Below are 12,493 nucleotides of genomic sequence, written 5' to 3'. Positions count from 1 at the left end.
ATTATTTTTCTCTGAGCTCCTATTTTAAAGGGCTTATTTGCTTTAAGAAATTGCTTGCTTGCTGTCATTGTGAAGGAATGCATCAAACCTGGTGTCAATAAGCTTAATTGGAGGGAAAATCTGATTGGGTTTTGGGGAGGAGTGTGTATTTTGTCCCTTTGCTGAGCCCTAGAAAAGAACAGGCAGTTCATCTTCACCACAGTAAAATTCCAGGGAAACGTATTAGTAAAACCTGCATCTGAAGATTAAAAGGAAAAACTCAACTAGTGTTGGTGTTTTAGTGTTGCTAGTGATCAATGCATCAGACCTTATATCCTGAGTGAGAGCTTAAAAGCATGAAGAGCGTAATTTGCAGGTGAGCATTTAGCTCTGAGGGGGGAGGGATAGCTCAGTGGTTTGAGCATTGGTCTGCTAAACCCAGGGGTATGAGTTCAATAATTGAGGGGGCCACTTAGGCATCTGGGGCAAAATTAGTACTTGGTTCTGCTAGGGAAGGTAGGGGGCTGGACTCAATGACCTTTCAGGGTCCTTTCCAGTTCTATGAGATGAGATGGTGGGGCTGGAAGATCAGACCAATTTTGGGAAAGAGGGGAAGTTTTCTGGATCAAGGCCAAGTTAGTGGTTCCTAGACAGGACCCTGCCAGCTAAATTAGAATATCTGGATTCCTGTTAGAAGGGCTGAGTTCTTCATAGGAAATCACTTCAGTGTGCATTTGGACATGAAGAAAAGTTCTGGGAGGCAGAGAGGAAAATAAGTGCATTGCAAGGAAACCTCTGATGGACAAATGCTCTTAGTTGGTTTCAGATGGCATGGCTATTCTAAGTAGGCATGAGATATAGAGAGGTTAACAGAAGGATGTATAGTTGTATGGCTTCCATACAGTACAGGAAGTTATAAAGTAGCAGAGTCACTGAAAAAAATGAACTTCAATGTATTTGTCATTAATGCCAATGGACTCAAATTGTTTAATGGAATACAGAGGTGGATATAAAATCAAAGTGTGTGTGTTGACTGCAGGATTATTTTGTTTTTTGTGTCTTTGGACAATAAAACTGTAGCTAGAAAGGGACTCTGGGTGTAGCAGTGGGTCCGTCAGGGGCTGAGGACAACCCAGCACCTTACAATGGCTGAATAGGTCTTTTAATACCTATAATATTTGATATAATTTTCTATAACTACATATAATATATAACTATATAATATGAAGAGAGGTAAGCCTTACAATACCCTGGTAAGGCTTTTTACACAGGTAAACTGAGGCACAAAGACCCAGAAACAGAGTTTCTTTGCCCTGCCCCCAAGATATACCAGTCCCACCATTTTTTTTTATTCATAAACAGGACACGCCCCAGCTGTTTGTTTAATCTTATAGAATTCCTGTCTTGTAGATTTTCCAACTAGCTTAGTATGCAAATAGACATACAGTGTGAGGCATACAATACCCAAATGGCCAGACAGGGAGATAAGTATCTGTTCTTCTTCGAGTGTATTCTGCAGCAGGTGTGTGTGCAGTGCCAGAGTTTTTCCCCTAGCAGTACCCGTAGGGGAGCGCCCCAGCAACCCCTGGAATGGTGCCTCCATGGCGCGGTATAAGGGGCACTGTGCGCTCCCCTCGCCCTCAGTTCCTTCTTGCCACCAGTGAAGGTGCTTCGGAACTGCTCTGCTCCAGCTTTGCTGTAGCTCATCCCCGAAACTGCTAGTTCATTCAGCGTATGGTACCTGTAGTTAGTTTAGTTTAGCTAGAGCGCCTGGGCTGGGACATGCCCCATGCCCCGGGTTTTAAGTCGGGCGACACTTGTAGGCGATATATGCCACTGAGAGATCTGCACATGGACTGTCTATGCTGTTTGGGGGAAACCCATCTCAGTGATCGCTGCAAGATTTGCAAGTCGTTTAAGCTTCAGACCAAGAGAGAAAGGGACATTAGGCTCCGGGCTATTCTGATGGAGTCAGCACGGTGTCAGTGTGCGGTGACCCTCCAGTCTCATCGACTAGTCGGCACTGCTCCCCGTTCACAGGGCATGCCAAGAAGGCTAGGAAGAGGCCTTCTTCGCCGTGGCACCAGAGTAAACCCAGGACAGAGGCTAGACCAGGGGTCGGCAACCGGTGGCTCACGGCTCGCCAGGGTAAGCACCCTGGCGGGCCGGCCCGGTTTGTTTATCTGCCGCGTCGGCAAGTTCGGCCGATCGCCGCTCCCACTGGCCGCGGTTCGCAGTCCCAGGCCAATGCGGGAGGCAGGAAGCCGCGGCCAGAACATCCCTCGGCTCGCGCCGCTTCCTGCCTCCCGCATTGGCCTGGGACCGTGAACCGCGGCCAGTGGGAGCGGCGATCGGCCGAACTTGCCGACACGGCAGATAAACAAAACGGGCCGGCCCGCCAGGGTGTTTACCCTGGCGAGCCGCGAGCCACCGGTTGCCGACCCCTGGGCTAGACCCATGTTGGGCAGTCCTCAATCCCCACCGGTCTCGAGGCCTCCGACTCAAGTCGAGCAAAGTAGCCCGGCCCATTCGGAGCAGGCCTCCCCGGATGTCTGGATGCCTTCCACACTGGAGGCCCTGCAGGCAGCCTGGGACGTTATGTCCATGCCTGTACCAGGAGCACTGCCAATGTTGGCCCCGCGCTCCAGAGGCAAGCCATCGCTGGGATCTCCACAGATGCCCCCAGCTCGGTACTGGTCTCGGTCGAGGGAATGTTCCCGATGCCGTTCGCCGTCCAGCAACTGTTCAGGGCAAAGTCCATGTGGCTCACCCTTGACACCCACCAGGCTGTCTGGTTGGTTCTGTCTGACCAAGGCTCTTGGCACCGCTCTGCCTCAAGGAGAAAACACTGATGGGACCGAGGCAGACGTCGCCAAAGGTCCTTGTCTCAGAGGGACTATCACAGCCGGCCATGGCACAAACGTCGACATCATTCTTGTTCGTTGTCCCGCTCCAGGATCCTGCCACGACACCACCTCTGCAGCCCTGGGTGTCAATCGCCGATGTCTCGCCTTCGCGGGTCCGCCCGCTGGAGCTGATCACGGAGCAGCTGTTACCGACTGTACTGGTCCTTCACATCAGGATTGCAGTCCTGTGATCGGCATCACTCCCAGCGCCACCGCTCTTCCCAGTCTAGGGACAGCAGCAGGTCATATGTCAGCCCGGCCTCCCTTCGTAGTTGTCCATCGATGGTCCAGGCCAGCGAGGCTGAACAGCCAGCTCCGCTGGTGCCACAGCAGGTGCAGTGGCAGCGGGCTCCGTGGCTGGCCCAATGGTACCAGTGGGCACTGTGGCCCCCAATGCAGCCCCCGGTGGGGGCTTGCTCGGTGGCCAAAGCCTCAGAAGGACCTTTGGCCTCCCTCTCCAGACCTCCGAGGAAGGAGTCGGTGGGATGTACATCCTTGGCACCGTGCCCAGAGACCAACTAGGTGATGGACCCTCCGGTTCTGGTGGACACCCAAAGTACCGCGCTGGCCTCCTCACCCTCCCTGGATGAGGTGATTAAGGCCCCTCCTCCCGACGTCCCGCAGGAGGACTTTAGGGCCCACCAAGAACTCTTAAAAAGGGTGGCATCAAGCCTCCACCTCCAAGCAGAGGAGATGGAGGAGCCCTCGGACTCCCTGTTTAATGTGCTGTCCTCCTTGGCACTGGGCAGGTTGGCCTTGCCTCTCCATGAAGGGTTGGCGAAAATTTCAAATGCCCTGTGGCAAACCCTGGCCTCATTGGCCCCCATCTCTAAGAGAGCGGAATGCAAGTATTTTGTACCCGCCAAGGGGCATGAATACTTATACACCTACCCTGCTCCTAACTCCCTGGTGGTCGAGTCGGTCAGCCACAGGGAATGGCAGGGCCAGCCGCCCCTACCCTGAAAAATAAAGATTCAAGGAGGCTGGACTCTTTTATGTTCTTAACTGTCGCTGCCCCCGGTTCTGCTCCAGTGGGGGGCTGGGATGGGGTGCTATTTCTAGTGCCTTCCTCCTGCTGATCGGCAAGGTCCTGGAAAAGATAAAGACAGATAAGGCTCGGGTCTTTCTGATTGCCCTGGCATGGCCCGGGCAGCATTAGCACGAGACCCTCACGGGCCTGGTGGTCACCCTGCCATGGCCGTTGCCGTCCCACCCAGACCTGCTCTCCCAGGACCAGGGCCACCTCCTCCACCCCAACCTAGCGGTACTCCACCTAACGGTGTGGCTGCTCAATGGTTAGGTCAGGAGGAAAGGACATGCTTGGACAGAGTTCAGTGCATCTTAGAAAGCAGGCTGCCCTCCACACGCCGAGCCTACTTGGCAAAGTGGTCTCGGTTTTCCAGATGGGCAGACAAGTGGGGTGTTTCCCCGGTGGCTGCCCCGATTCATCTGATTCTGGACTACGTCCTTCACCTTAGAGCTCAGGACCTGGTGTCCTTGTCAGTCAAGGTGCACCTGGTGGCCATATCGGCCTTCCATCTGCCGGTGCAGGGCCACACGGTATTCTCCCATGCTATGACTGGCCAAATCCTTAAGGGGTTGGATCGCCTCTTCCTGTATGTTAGGCCCCCTGTCCCACCGCTAGCCACGTGCTTCTGGTCACACCTCTCATGGAAGGTGGCCTTCCTGGTTGCAATCACATCAGCTAGGCGGGTCTTGGAGCTCAGGGCCCTGACCTCTGAGCCCCTGTACATGATGTTTCATAAAGATAAGGTCCAGCTCCGCCCACACCCTTCGTTCCTCCTGAAGGTGATCTTTGCTATCACATGGGTCAGGACATTTTTCTGCCGGTCCTCTGCCCCAAACCCCATGCGTCCAGTGGGGAGCGCCGCCTCCACACACTGGATGTGAGACGGGCTCTGGCATTTTAGCTGGAGTGGACTAAGCCATTTAGAAAGTCCTCACAACTGTTCATCGCTTTGGCCAAGTGCATGAAAGGTCAGCCGATCTTCACTCAGCAGCTCTCCAGCTGGATCACCTCGTGCATCCGTACCTGTTATGACCTTGTGGGAATCCCTCCGCCATCAATTGTGAAAACGCACTCAACTCGGGTGCAGGCCTCGTCGGCTGCCTTTTTGGCCCATGTCCCCATTCAGGACATTTGTAGGGCTGCCACATGGTCTTCAGTTCACACATTCACCTTGCATTATGCGATCACTGGGTTCGGTAGGGCTGTGCTCCATCCCGAGAATTTGTGAACTCCTATCCATCTCCAACAGATATCACTTGGAATCACCTATTGTGGAATACACATGAGCAATCACTCGAAGAAAAGACAGTTACCTTTTCCGTAACTGGTGTTCTTCGAGATGTGTTGCTCATGTCTATTCCACATCCCGCCTTCCTTCCCCTCTGTCGGAGTTGTCTGGCAAGAAGGAATTGAGGGTGGGGAGAGCACGCAGCACCCCTTATACCACGCCATGGAGGTGCCACTCCAAGGGTTGCGGGGGCGCTCCCCCCGCTACGGGTACTGCTAGGGGAAAAACTTCTGGCACCGGTGCACGTGGCGAACACACACACCTATTGTGGAATAGACATGAGCAACACCTCTCAAAGAACACCAGTTACAGAAAAGGTAACTGTCTTTTACCTCCAGCCTGAAAGTAACATATCTGAGGTATGTCACCTCCCAGTCACCTGCCTTAAAACTTCAAGACCTTAAGAACACGATTTTCAGTTTACATACGTAACTCCTTAAATATTATCTGTACATACATTTTGCATTGATTATGACAATCAGTGGGATCCTTGCTGTTGGTAGAGACCTCACATGCCATTTTTTCGGTTAACTATTATACATATATCTGACTCAAGGGCAGGGGCGGCTCCAGGCCCCAGCACGCCAAGCGCATGCTTGGGGCGGCAAGCTGTGGGGGGCGCTCTGCTGGCGCCATGAGGGCGGCAGGCAGGCTGCCCTCAGCGGCTTGCCTGTGGAGGGTCCGCTGGTCCCACGGCTTCAGCGGACCTCTCGCAGGCACACCTGTAGGAGGTCCGCCGAAGCCGCGGGACCAGCGGACCATCCGCAGGCAAGCTGTGGAAGGCAGCCTGCTTGCTGTGCTTGGGGCGGCAAAATTCCAAGAGCCGCCCCTGCTCAAGGGATCTCTGTAAAATCCTATTTACTCCCTGGGCCTTCTGATTGGTGGCACCAAGGGAACCCAGGGTCACAGTGTGAAATTGGTATTCTATCTATTTTCTTGTGTCAAGAATTTTTTTTAAATGCCTACCATGCACTAAGGCACCAGTTCTGCAGTTGATACTGTGTGTGGGCAGACATGCGTCTAGGCAGAGCCTCGTTGAATTGAATGGAATTCTGCATGGGTATAGTGGTCTATCTGCATGCTATCAGTGATAAGATTAGTGCATAAATAATTCCAGTTATTAAATACTGATAATGATGTATTTCAGATGATGGTAAGGGATCCCATTATAGTAAATCTATTAGTACCATGCTGGGATATTTAAAAATAAAGACTAAAGCTCAGCCTTGTTATAGGAAAAAATGGCCAGTTGAGTCCCCATCACATACGCTTTTGTGCGAAATTCAGTAAACTCCGATATTTTCTAAATGAAAACATCTTTGCATTTGCAGTAACTCTTTTTCTCTTTTGCTTCATGACACCACTTCTTGAAAGGATACTGCAGCAGGGTGAGATGAAAGACAAACCTCATAAAAGACTATTTTGTAGTGTTAACTCTAGAAGAAGGGAACGTTTTTCCCCAAAATCTTTGTCAAGGCCGCTGTAAAAACTTCAGTGTTGACAGCTCAGATTACATATAATCCCCCCATCTGTGAAAGGACAATTAGTGCCAAAACCTCTAGAAAAGCTTTCAGTTCTCAACAGGTGCATCGCCTTTGTGTTCAGGTTTAACATCCACCTGCCAATATTTGCGGGAGGGAATTTCCACCTTCTGCCATCATCTCCTTCCACCCCCCAAATATCAACTCCTATTACAGCCTCTATCAGAGCAGCTCCAGTCTCATATTGTACAAGGAAAATGAACATGGCTGTACTTCCATTCTTTTTTCTGGTCTCTCTGATCCATTAGCTTTCTTTAGCTATTTGATGGAGGGACTCTTAATTTTGTGGGGGAAGGTGTGGAATTGCTGTATTTGTTGTCTCATATATATTATGAGCCTCATTTTCCTCTAATTTATGCTTGTGAAAATCAGGATTTAACTCTCTTTACAGTGCTATCCATCATCATAATATTTGAGCATCTTGCACTATTTGAATTTTAAAACAAACAGAAGAAAGTACTTCACACAATACACTGTCAAACAGTGGAACTCATTGTCATGGGACATTGGGAAGGCCAAAAGTATAACTGGGTTAAAAAAAGAATCAGGTAAGTTCATGGAGGATAGATCCATCAACGGCTATTAGCCAAGATGATCAGGAATGCAACCCTATGTTCTGACAGGTTTCAGAGTAGCAGCCGTGTTAGTCTGTCTCAAAAAAAAAAAAAACAGCTTGGCAAGCAAAACAAATAAAATGTTAATTATTTGTGAGAGTGAGCTGCAGTGAGAGCTCAAGCACAAGTGAAAGCTCATGCTACAATAAATTTGTTAGTCTTTAAGGTGCCACAAGTACTCCTGTTTTTTTTCCTATGTTCTGAGTGTTCCTAAACTTCCAACTGCTAGAAGCTGGGATTAGATGATAGAAGATGAATCACTCAAAATTGTTCTGTTCATTCCCTCTGAAGCATCTGGCACTGCTTTCTTCAGAAGACAGGATACTGGGGTAGACTTGTGTGGCCATTCTTATGTTTTTATGAGTTCTTCTGATACCATAATTTATGCTTATTATTTTCTAATATAATTACAAAAAACAAAAATGGAATATATTTGCTTTCAAGGACATGTATTTCTCTTTACCTGAGAGGAATAAAGACACATTGGGCATATTGATACCTGATGTAACAACTTTGTGGTCAGTGGAGTTATAGCAGGGATGAATTTGTCCATTACTTTTCATTTACGGCATTTCACTTGTTAGTGGGTGTGTGAAAAATGTTAATTTATAAAACCCTTTTTCTAGATGGGATGTGTCATTTGATAATGAGTTTTGTTTCCAACATAAGCTAGGGAAATATTCAATAAATTACATAGTTTAACTTTGCACGGCATCCTGTACGAAGGGATTTCAATCTGAATTTGGCTTCTAGATGCCACTGTAATTCAAATAATAATACATATTTTTGACATGTCAGTCAGAGGGGAATCCAGATAACTTATGTAGTAGCTCTCATGTAGTATGTGTCATCATGTTGTGTTATGGAATAAAGAGCTGAATAGGGAATAGTTGATGGATCGTAAGAACTGAAAACTGCTTGAGATGGCACTGACTTATAAACAACTCTAAATATTTTTGGCTTTTCAGAAATTTAGTTTTCAGAAATTTATTTTCTCTTTATATTTTTTTTATAGGTAGAATTAAGTCCCTGCCCAAATTGAATATTCATCAGGAAGGAGTGATCTGCACACATGAAATTCTAGGAGATCAAAAACCTGATATTTTTGGCAAAGCAAGCACTTCAGAAGGTTGCAGCCTACAGGGAGGCTGACTGCCTGGTGAGTTAATGGTTTATAATAGAAGAAAGGAAGCACTTCTGGTTTAATTATGAAAGCGATCAGATGATCTAGTACAGGGGCCGGCAGCCTTTCAGAAGCGGTGTGCCGAGTCTTCATTTATTCACTCTAATTCAAGGTTTCGCGTGATAATAATACATTTTAATGTTTTTAGAAGGTCTCTTTCTATAAGTCTATAATATATAACTAAACTATTGTTGTATGTAAAGTAAATAAGGTTTTTAAAATGTTTAAGAAGCTTCATTTAAAATTAAATTAAAATGCAGAGCCCCCCGGACCGGTGGCCAGGACCCTGGCACTGTGAGTGCCACTGAAAATCAGCTCGCGTGCCGCCTTCGGCACCCGTGCCATAGGTTGCCTACCCCTGAGCTAGTAAAACATGATGGCTCTTTACATTTTGTTGCCCTTTTGCCTAAGCGGATAGACAATATTTGGGTTCTTGCCAGGTTGTTTCTATTAGGAGGAGAAATTGCTGATATGAATCACCTATTTCTTTGGTGTAATCTTGTTTATTTACAAAGGATATACACAAAGTTTTGTTTCCTTGAACACAGTAGTCCGTTTATTTGCTCACAACTTCCAAGCCTGTCTTTCTAGGCAGGCCTGTGGCTCTGCCTCTGCTTTGTCCCAGGGCAGGGCCGGTGCAAAGATGTTTCGTGCCCTAGGTGAAACTTCCACCTTGGGCCCTCCCCTGAGCCCCCATCCTGAGGCGCCCCCCCCCCCGGTAGCTCCCTCCCTCTGCCCTGAGGTGCCCCCCCGTGGCAGCTCCCCACCCTCCACCCTGAGGCACCACCCCCAACCCCAGCACAGCCCTGCTCCGCCTCCACCCCAAGCATGCTGTCGCTGCTTCACTTCTCCCGCCTCCCAGGCTTGCGGCGCCAATCAGCTTAGGCGTCGCAAGCCTGGGAGGCGGGAGAAGTGAAGCAGCCACGGCGTGCTCAGGGAGGAGGAGGGGCAGGGGTGAGCTGGGGTGGGAAGTTCCCCTGTGTGCCGCCCCCCACCCTTACTTGCTGCAGGCTGCTCCCTGCTCCCCGCGCTCCCCTGCCCCAGCTCCCTCCGCCTAAATGCCTGCGGCAACCAGGGCGGCCGAAGATCCGGCTGCCACGGTCACTGCTGAAAAAAATGCCTCCCCCCAAATCCTAGTGCCCTAGGCGACCACCTAGGTTGCCTAAATGGTTGCACCGGCCCTGTCTCAGGGCCATGCTCATGATTGTTTCTTGGGTTCTCTCTTTGTTTTCTGATTGCTTTTTGCTTCTGACTCACAGAAGCGCACACAGAGGTGCATACAGCTGCAACCAGCCGGTGCCCCAGCCCCTGCATTTGCCATAAGTCTCCGGGGAAACTCCTCAGCAAAATCCAGCAACTTTATCTTGCTTTTACTTCTGGTTAAGAGAGTATTTTCCCCCACCTCAACATATAACAACCACGTATGTGAAACAACTTAAGACGGGATGCTATTCCAGTGACTTCTCTATGGTATTACCCACAATATTTGTCATTTTCTAATTGCCTCTACTGAATACTTTTCAGAGTTGTTTATAAAAAAGCAGATGAAATTTTATCTCAGGATCATGACATTTTTTTAAAGCAAAACTGTTTAATGTGCAGTAAATCGTGTAGATGATTTTTAGGCCCAGATCCTGAAAACATATACATATATGTTTAAGAGTACTCATAGGGGTTAATCCCATTGAGGTTAATGAGGTTACTTCACATGCTTAAACTTATGAACATATATGTTTGCAGGATCAGAGCATTAATTAGTTCTATGACATCTGTACTGTTGATAAAGGTAGTTTGTGACTAAATGGTCTTTCTTTAACACCTTACATGTTAGTGTGCTAATTAAATGCTTGTAAAACAATAAGTGTAGTGTAGATATACAAAAGAGATGTATTTTTTGAAGACGTCTGTAACTTAGGTTTGCATTGGTGGAAGTCTGTACAAGTATTGTATTCCTTGCTACTTTCTACTGATTTACAGTCCTGTATTAATGCAGTATACTCAATCCACAGGTGAAGTAGGAAGAACAACAGTAGCCCAATAAAGGTCTGCTGCAACCCAAAATTATTCTAGGATTTGATTTTAAAAAGCTAGGAATTTCTCAGGAAAGTCACACTTACGAAGTAACAATTTCTCTTCATTCTGCACAGACTTCAGTGATACATTGAATTCAGTATTGGAAAGATGCCAGTCATAGATCCGTAGTTGAGACGATATAGTGTTTTCACTTACAGCATACATTTAATCTCTGTTATGTATAAAGAATATAACATATCCTCCCCAAAATTATAACATTTACTATTTGAGCACTGAGTGAATTTTCTGAGAATGTACAATAACTTAATTTGTGATCAATTTAATTTTTAAATAGGCCCTTTAAGAAATTTACCGCCTGGTAGCAGATTATTTTAAATCCAAAATGAGCCCAGTAATGGAATAATGCAGACTTTTCAAGCCTTTTATACAAGTAAAACTCACTGAAATAGTATGCATAGGCAGCATCTGACTTATGGATTTATGGTCATTTTTTGCCATTATTGTACCCAACTGAAAGTTCCCCCCTTTAGCAGAGATTGAACAATAACGTTTTTCAGAAAATTCCACAAACAATTTCCCTTTTTCAAAATAGCTGACAACCCCTTTGTTCTATATAAGACTGAAGTGCCAAGATGCTCTCTGTCAAGGTTCCCTTCTTATAAATAGCCACTATCGCCCATTATTTTCAATAAGACAGAGGTCTTAGCAAAGATGGTCACTGCCTCCATTCTGCTGCTCTTCACAGTGCCCCCCTCCATCTACTGACTGCATATAGAGCCACCATCTTCCTTGAAGGCAGTTTGGCTTCACTTATATTGGAAACAATGGGGAGCACTGGCTTTTTATAAAGTGCCACTCTTAACTGAGGGCAGCTTTTGGCCTCAGGCCTAATCAGAACAATAATTGATGGCAGCAGTTTTGAAAGTGTGCAAGTCTCTGTGAGTTTAGCAGGAAAAAATATATATATACCAACCTCTTCCAGCAGATAAACTTTCAATTATAAAAATTAACAGCAATAAATTACCATTTTTCCAAATATTTGCAAAAAGTAGTTATTGCACCAGGCTGACTCACTACGAAAGGCAAGATGGGGAAATTTGTTGGTGGACAGGGGGCTGTGTTAGTAGGAGTATGCAGATTGTCTGGGGAATAGGAGGTGTGAGTGCAGGAGAATGCAGACAGGAGGAAAGGGGAAAGTGGTATATATTTGTGTGGAGGAAAGTGGAGAATAAGTGGGAGGGAAAATTGGGCTCTGTGTGTACAGGGGAATGTCGGGAACAAAAATTAGGAAGAAAATGGATTGTGTACTTTGTCCGGTTTACATGGTAAAGTACTTGTAAACCTCAATGTAACTAGAGGGGGGAAATGGGGTTTAAAAAAACAAAGTAAAACTCATTTTTAAAATTGGTGGCATGTAAGCTGGGGCTACAAATTGTTGTGTTAATCGTAGCTGATATGGTTATTGCATGGTTTTTGGTAATTAAAAAGTTATTTTCAATTTAATTTAATTTAGGCCCCAGGGTTTTTGTTAAAAATGAATATTTTTCTAAAACCTAATGTGAATACAAATGTTTTAATGAAATATTACATTATTTTAAATCTTCTTTTAAGTGTTCTGAACTTAATTTCAGCCCCTCGGTGCTAGCGGACGAAAATTAGAAAGGGAAACAGAAGACTCATGTTTCATTGCCCAAGATAAGTGAAATGCAAACAGTGGAGGATAAAAGCAGTGAAAATAAAATTATATTTTTAAAATGTTGTTTATCAGTTTAAGGTGTTTCTTATTATGTGGCTTCAGTAGCAAATGTAACTAAGTGATGTACAGTACTGCTAAATACACTAAAGTCATTCCAAAGGCTGGTGGTCCTGCAAGTGAGAACTATTGACTCTGGAAAGTTAAGTGCCAAGGAGAAAGTAC

General features: G+C 46.6%; 1 long non-coding RNA gene across 1 annotated transcript; it reads left to right on the top strand.

Moving 5' to 3' along the window:
* The first annotated feature begins 230 nt into the window (after positions 1 to 230).
* Positions 231 to 12,270, top strand: LOC120372646. The gene is made up of 3 exons (XR_005585090.1): positions 231 to 355; positions 8,374 to 8,517; positions 12,207 to 12,270. It is a non-coding gene; the product is annotated as an uncharacterized LOC120372646 (long non-coding RNA).
* The last annotated feature ends 223 nt before the right edge of the window (positions 12,271 to 12,493 follow it).

Source organism: Mauremys reevesii, linkage group 9 (assembly GCF_016161935.1).
Source record: "Mauremys reevesii isolate NIE-2019 linkage group 9, ASM1616193v1, whole genome shotgun sequence".
Lineage (NCBI taxonomy): Eukaryota > Metazoa > Chordata > Testudines > Geoemydidae > Mauremys > Mauremys reevesii.
Note: the sequence above shows the minus strand (reverse complement) of the source record. Positions and strands in the feature narration are given on the sequence as shown.